Source organism: Coregonus lavaretus (assembly GCF_964263955.1).
Source record: "Coregonus lavaretus genome assembly, contig: HAP1_SCAFFOLD_9532, whole genome shotgun sequence".
Taxonomy (NCBI): domain Eukaryota; kingdom Metazoa; phylum Chordata; class Actinopteri; order Salmoniformes; family Salmonidae; genus Coregonus; species Coregonus lavaretus.
The window spans coordinates 1-7,500 of record NW_028160265.1 but is presented as its reverse complement, the minus strand read 5'-3'; the positions used below and the strand labels follow the sequence as shown (position 1 = coordinate 7,500).

The 7,500-nt window shown below is 58.7% G+C and overlaps 1 pseudogene across 1 annotated transcript in view; it reads left to right on the top strand.

Annotated features, from left to right (window-relative positions):
- Positions 1 to 7,497, top strand: part of LOC311121972 (1-phosphatidylinositol 4,5-bisphosphate phosphodiesterase eta-1-like) — a 13,841-nt pseudogene extending 6,344 nt beyond the window's left edge. Inside the window, exon 8 of the transcript in view lies at positions 7,352 to 7,497. The product of the transcript in view is annotated as a 1-phosphatidylinositol 4,5-bisphosphate phosphodiesterase eta-1-like (transcript). The remainder of the gene's footprint in view (positions 1 to 7,351) is intronic.
- Positions 7,498 to 7,500: the final 3 nt, after the last annotated feature.

Genomic DNA, 7,500 nt, shown 5'->3' with positions numbered 1-7,500 from the left:
CTGCTTAACCCTCCTCTCTCCCGCTGCTGAACCCTCCTCTCTCTCCCTGCTGAACCCTCCTCTCTCCCTCTACTGAACCCCCATATCTCCCCCTGCTGAACCCTCCTCTCTCCCCCTACTGAACCCCCATATCTCCCTCTGCTGAACCCTCATCTCTCCCCCTGCTGAACCCTCCTCTCTCCCTCTGCTGAACCCTCCTCTCTGCCCCTGCTGAACCCTCCCCTCTTCCCCTCTTCCCCTACTGAACCCCCATATCTCCCCCTGCTAAACCCTCCTCTCTACCCCTGCTGAACCCTCCTCTCTCCCCCTACTGAACCCCCATATCTCCCCCTGCTTAACCCTCCTCTCTCCCTACTGAACCCCCATATCTCCCCCTGCTGAACCCTCCTCTCTGTCCCTACTGAACCCCCATATCTCCCCCTGCTGAATCCTCCTCTCTCCCCCTGCTGAACCCTCCTCTCTGCCCCTGCTGAACCCTCCTCTCTCTCCCTGCTGAACCCTCCTCTCTCCCTCTACTGAACCCCCATATCTCCCACTGCTGAACCCTCCTCTCTGCCCCTGCTGAACCCTCCTCTCTCCCCCTGCTGAACCCTCCTCTCTCCCCCTACTGAACCCCCATATCTCCCCCTGCTGAACCCTCCTCTCTCCCCCTACTGAACCCCCATATCTCCCTCTGCTGAACCCTCCTCTCTCCCCCTGCTGAACCCTCCTCTCTCCCCATGCTGAACCCTCCTCTCTGCCCCTACTGAACCCCCATATCACCCCCTGCTTAACCCTCCTCTCTGCCCCTGCTGAACCCTCCTCTCTCTCCCTACTGAACCCCCATATCTCCCCCTGCTGAACCCTCCTCTCTGCCCCTACTGAACCCCCATATCTCCCCCTGCTGAATCCTCCTCTCTCCCCCTGCTGAACCCGCCTCTCTGCCCCTGCTGAACCCTCCTCTCTCTCCCTGCTGAACCCTCCTCTCTCCCTCTACTGAACCCCAATATCTCCCACTGCTGAACCCTCCACTCTGCCCCTGCTGAACCCTCCTCTCTCCCCCTACTGAACCCCCATATCTCCCTCTGCTGAACCCTCCTCTCTCCCCCTGCTGAACCCTCCTCTCTACCCCTGCTGAACCCTCCTCTCTCCCCCTACTGAACCCCCATATCTCCCCCTGCTTAACCCTCCTCTCTCTCGCTGCTGAACCCTCCTCTCTCTCCCTACTGAACCCTCCCCTCTCCCCCTACTGAACCCCCATATATCCCCCTGCTTAACCCTCCTCTCTACCCCTGCTGAACCCTCCTCTCTCCCCCTACTGAACCCCCATATCTCCCCCTGCTTAACCCTCCTCTCTCCCGCTGCTGAACCCTCCTCTCTCCCCATGCTGAACCCTCCTCTCTGCCCCTACTGAACCCCCATATCACCCCCTGCTTAACCCTCCTCTCTCCCGCTGCTGAACCCTCCTCTCTCTCCCTGCTGAACCCTCCTCTCTCCCTCTACTGAACCCCCATATCTCCCCCTGCTGAACCCTCCTCTCTCCCCCTACTGAACCCCCATATCTCCCTCTGCTGAACCCTCATCTCTCCCCCTGCTGAACCCTCCTCTCTCCCTCTGCTGAACCCTCCTCTCTGCCCCTGCTGAACCCTCCCCTCTTCCCCTCTTCCCCTACTGAACCCCCATATCTCCCCCTGCTAAACCCTCCTCTCTACCCCTGCTGAACCCTCCTCTCTCCCCCTACTGAACCCCCATATCTCCCCCTGCTTAACCCTCCTCTCTCCCTACTGAACCCCCATATCTCCCCCTGCTGAACCCTCCTCTCTGTCCCTACTGAACCCCCATATCTCCCCCTGCTGAATCCTCCTCTCTCCCCCTGCTGAACCCTCCTCTCTGCCCCTGCTGAACCCTCCTCTCTCTCCCTGCTGAACCCTCCTCTCTCCCTCTACTGAACCCCCATATCTCCCACTGCTGAACCCTCCTCTCTGCCCCTGCTGAACCCTCCTCTCTCCCCCTGCTGAACCCTCCTCTCTCCCCCTACTGAACCCCCATATCTCCCCCTGCTGAACCCTCCTCTCTCCCCCTACTGAACCCCCATATCTCCCTCTGCTGAACCCTCCTCTCTCCCCCTGCTGAACCCTCCTCTCTCCCCATGCTGAACCCTCCTCTCTGCCCCTACTGAACCCCCATATCACCCCCTGCTTAACCCTCCTCTCTCCCGCTGCTGAACCCTCCTCTCTCCCCCTGCTGAACCCTCCTCTCTACCCCTGCTGAACCCTCCTCTCTCCCCCTACTGAACCCCCATATCTCCCTCTGCTGAACCCTCATCTCTCCCCCTGCTGAACCCTCCTCTCTGCCCCTGCTGAACCCTCCTCTATGCCCCTGCTGAACCCTCCTCTCTCCCCCTACTGAACCCCCATATCTCCCCCTGCTGAACCCTCCTCTCTCCCCCTACTGAACCCCCATATCTCCCTCTGCTGAACCCTCCTCTCTCCCCCTGCTGAACCCTCCTCTCTCCCCATGCTGAACCCTCCTCTCTGCCCCTACTGAACCCCCATATCACCCCCTGCTTAACCCTCCTCTCTCCCGCTGCTGAACCCTCCTCTCTCCCCCTGCTGAACCCTCCTCTCTACCCCTGCTGAACCCTCCTCTCTCCCCCTACTGAACCCCCATATCTCCCTCTGCTGAACCCTCATCTCTCCCCCTGCTGAACCCTCCTCTCTGCCCCTGCTGAACCCTCCTCTATGCCCCTGCTGAACCCTCCTCTCTCCCCCTACTGAACTCCCATATCTCCCCCTGCTAAACCCTCCTCTCTGCCCCTGCTGAACCCTCCTCTCTCTCCCTACTGAACCCCCATATCTCCCCCTGCTGAACCCTCCTCTCTGCCCCTACTGAACCCCCATATCTCCCCCTGCTGAATCCTACTCTCTCCCTCTGCTGAACCCTCCTCTCTATCCCCGCTGAACCCTCCCCTCTTCCCCTACTGAACCCACATATATCCCCCTGCTAAACCCTCCTCTCTGCCCCTGCTGAACCCTCCTCTCTCTCCCTACTGAACCCCCATATCTCCCCCTGCTGAACCCTCCTCTCTGCTCCTACTGAACCCCCATATCTCCCCCTGCTGAATCCTCCTCTCTCCCCTTGCTGAACCCTCCTCTCTGCCCCTGCTGAACCCTCCTCTCTCTCCCTGCTGAACCCTCCTCTCTCCCTCTACTGAACCCCAATATCTCCCACTGCTGAACCCTCCTCTCTGCCCCTGCTGAATCCTCCTCTCTCCCCCTACTGAAACCCCATATCTCCCCCTGCTGAATCCTCCTCTCTCCCCTTGCTGAACCCTCCTCTCTGCCCCTGCTGAACCCTCCTCTCTCTCCCTGCTGAACCCTCCTCTCTCCCCCTGCTGAACCCTCCTCTCTACCCCTGCTGAACCCTCCTCTCTCCCCCTACTGAACCCCCATATCTCCCCCTGCTTAACCCTCCTCTCTCCCGCTTCTGAACCCTTCCTCTCTCCCCCCTACTGAACCCTCCTCTCTCCCCCTACTGAAACCCCATATCTCCCCCTGCTGAAACCCTCCTCTCTGCCTCTGCTGAACCCTCCTCTCTGCCCCTGCTGAACCCTCCTCTCTCCCCCTACTGAACCCCCATATCTCCCTCTGCTGAACCCTCCTCTCTCCCCCTGCTGAACCCTCCTCTCTACCCCTGCTGAACCATCCTCTCTCCCCCTACTGAACCCTCCTCTCTACCCCTGCTGAACCATCCTCTCTCCCTACTGAACCCCCATATCTCCCCCTGCTTAACCCTCCTCTCTCCGCTGCTGAACCCTCCTCTCTCCCCCTGCTGAACCCTCCTCCCTCCCGCTGCTGAACCCTCCTCTCTCCCCCTGCTGAAACCCTCCTCTCTCCCCCTGCTGAACCCTCCTCTCTCCTCCTGCTGAACCCTCCTCTCTCCCCCTACTGAACCCCCATATCACCCCCTGCTGAATCCTCCTCTCTCCCCCTGCTGAACCCTCCTCTCTGCCCCTGCTGAACCCTCCTCTCTGCCCTGCTGAACCCTCCTCTCTCCCCCTACTGAACCCCCATATCTCCCCCTGCTGAACCCTCCTCTCTGCCCCTGCTGAACCCTCCTCTCTTCCCCTGCTGAACCCTCCTCTCTGCCCCTGCTGAACCCTCCTCTCTCCCCTATTGAACCCCCATATCTCCCCCTGCTGAACCCTCCTCTCTGCCCCTGCTGAACCCTCCTCTCTTCCCCTGCTGAACCCTCTCTCTTCCCCCTGCTGAACCCTTCTCCCCCTGTTGAACCCTCCTCTCTGCCCCTGCTGAACCCTTCTCCCCCTACTGAACCCCCATATCACCCCCTGCAGACCTCCTCTCTCCCCCTGCTGAACCCTCCTCTCTGCCCCTGCTGAACCCTCCCCTCTCCTGCTGCTGAACCTCCATATCTCACCCTGCTGAACACTCCTCTCTGCCCCTGCTGAACCCTCCTCTCTCTCCCTACTGAACCTTCCTCTCTGCCCCTGCTGAACCCTCCTCTCTGCCCCTGCTGAACCCTTCTGCCCCTACTGAACCCCCATATCTCCCCCTGCTGAATCCTCCTCTCTCCCCCTGCTGAACCCTCCTCTCTGCCCCTGCTGAACCCTCCTCTCTCCTGCTGCTGAACCCCCATATCTCACCCTGCTGAACCCTCCTCTCTCTCCCTACTGAACATCCATATCTCCCCCTGCTGAATTCTCCTCTCTCCCCCTGCTGAACCCTACTCTCTGCCCTTGCTGAACCCTCCTCTCTCCCGCTGCTGAACCCTCCTCTCTCCCCCTGTTGAACCCTCCTCTCTCCCCCTGCTGAACCCTCCTCTCTCCCCCTGCTGAACCCTCCTCTCTGCCCCCTGCTGAACCCTCCTCTCTCCCCTGCTGAACCATTCTCCCCCTACTGAACCCTCCTCTCTCCCCCTGCTGAACCCTCCTCTCTCCCCCTGCTGAACCCTCCTCCATCTCCCTGCTGATTCCTAGACCGAGTAATTGTGACTGTCACCTGACCTCTCCTGTCACCCAGTACCAGTCATCTGTTCTAAAAATAGATGGCAGGCAACAGGGCAGTACTGAGCCAAACACACCATAGATGGCAGGCAACAGGGCAGCACTGGGCCAAACACACCATAGATGGCAGGCAACAGGGCAGTACTGGGCCAAACACACCACAGATGGCAGGCAACAGGCAGGACTGGGCCAACCACACCATAGATGGACAGGCAACAGGGCAGTACTGGACAAACACACCACAGATGGCAGGCAGCATGGCAGCACTGGCCAAACACATCATAGATGGCAGGCAACAGGGCAGTACTGGGCCAAACTCACCATAGATGGCAGGCCAACAGGGCAGTACTGGGCCAAACACACCATAGATGGCAGGCAGCATGGCAGCACTGGGCCAAACACATCATAGATGGCAGGCAACAGGGCAGTACTGGGCCAAACTCACCATAGATGGCAGGCAACAGGGCAGTACTGGGCCAAACACACACATCGATGGCAGGCAACAGGGCAGCACTGGGCCGAAACTCACCATAGATGGCATGCAACAGGGGCAGCACTAGACCAAACATCACCATAGATGGCAGGCAACAGGGCAGTACTGGACCAAACACACCACAGATGGCAATCAACAGGGCAGTACTGGACCAAACACACCACAGATGGCAGGCAACAGGGCAGACTACTCTGGCCAACAACATCATCAGATGGCCAGGCAACCGGCAGTAATAGAGGCCAAATCACCACTAGATGGCAGGCCAAACACGGGCAGTACTGGGCCCAACACACCATCGATGGCAGGCAAACAGGGGCAGCACTGGAGCACCAAACTCACCATAGATGCATGCAACAGGGCAGCACTAGACCAAACACACCATAGATGGCAGGCCAACAGGGCAGTACTGGACCAAAACACACAACCACAGATGGCAATCAACAGGCAGACTTGGCACAAAACACACCCACAGATGGCAGGCAACAGGGCAGTACTCAGGCAACAGGGCAGTACTGGGCCAAAAACACCACAGATGGCAGGCAACAGGGCAGCACTGGGCCAAACACACAACAGATGGCAGGCAACAGGGCAGCACTGGGCCAAACACACCATAGATGGCAGGCAACAGGGCAGTACTTGGCCAAACACACCACAGATGGCAGGCAACAGGGCAGCATTGGGCCAAACACACCATAGATGGCAGGCAACAGGGCAGCACTGGGCCAAACACACCATAGATGGCAGGCAACAGGGCAGTACTGGGCCAAACACACCACAGATGGCAGGCAGCATGGCAGCACTGGGCCAAACACATCATAGATGGCAGGCAACAGGGCAGTACTGGGCCAAACACACCACAGATGGCAGGCAACAGGGCAGCACTAGACCAAACACACCATAGATGGCAGGCAACAGGGCAGTACTGGGCCAAACACACCACAGATGGCAGGCAACAGGGCAGCACTAGACCAAACACACCATAGATGGCAGGCAACAGGGCAGTACTGGGCCAAACACACCACAGATGGCAGGCAACAGGGCAGTACTGGGCCAAACTCACCATAGATGGCAGGCAACAGGGCAGTACTGGACCAAACACACCATAGATGGCAGGCAACAGGGCAGCACTGGGATAAACACACCACAGATGGCAGGCAACAGGGCAGTACTGGGCCAAACTCACCATAGATGGCAGGCAACAGGGCAGTACTGTGCCAAACTCACCATAGATGGCATGCAACAGGGCAGCACTGGGCCAAACACACCACAGATGGCAGGCAACAGGGCAGCACTGGGCCAAACACACCATAGATGGCAGGCAACAGGGCAGTACTTGGCCAAACTCACCATAGATGGCAGGCAACAGGGCAGTACTGTGCCAAACTCAACATAGATGGCATGCAACAGGGCAGCACTGGGCCAAACACACCACAGATGGCAGGCAACAGGGCAGCACTGGACTAAACACACCATAGATGACAGGCAACAAGGCAGCACTGGGCCAAACACACCATAGATGACAGGCAACAGGGCAGCACTGGGATAAACACACCATAGATGACAGGCAACAGGGCAGTACTGGGCTAAACACACCACAGATGGCAGGCAACAGGGCAGTACTGGGCCAAACACACCATAGATGACAGGCAACAGGGCAGTACTGGGCCAAACACACTTGGAGTTTGAATCAATGTTGTATTTGTCTCTCAGTTTGTTAGATCCTGTTGTGTGTGTGTGTGTGTGTGTGTGTGTGTGTGTGTGTGTGTGTGTGTGTGGGTGGGTGTGTGTGTGTGAGTGTGGGTGTGTGTGTGCACACGCGTGTATGTGTGTACTCTAACACGGTGTGTGTTGTCCAGGTTTTAACCCTGTGTGGGAGGAGAACCTGTCCTTTACCCTCCACATGGCGGAGGTGGCTCTGGTGCGTTTCCTCGTCTGGGACCATGACCCCATCGGACGGGACTTTGTGGGCCAGAGGACTGTAGCCTTCAGCAGCTTGATGCCAGGT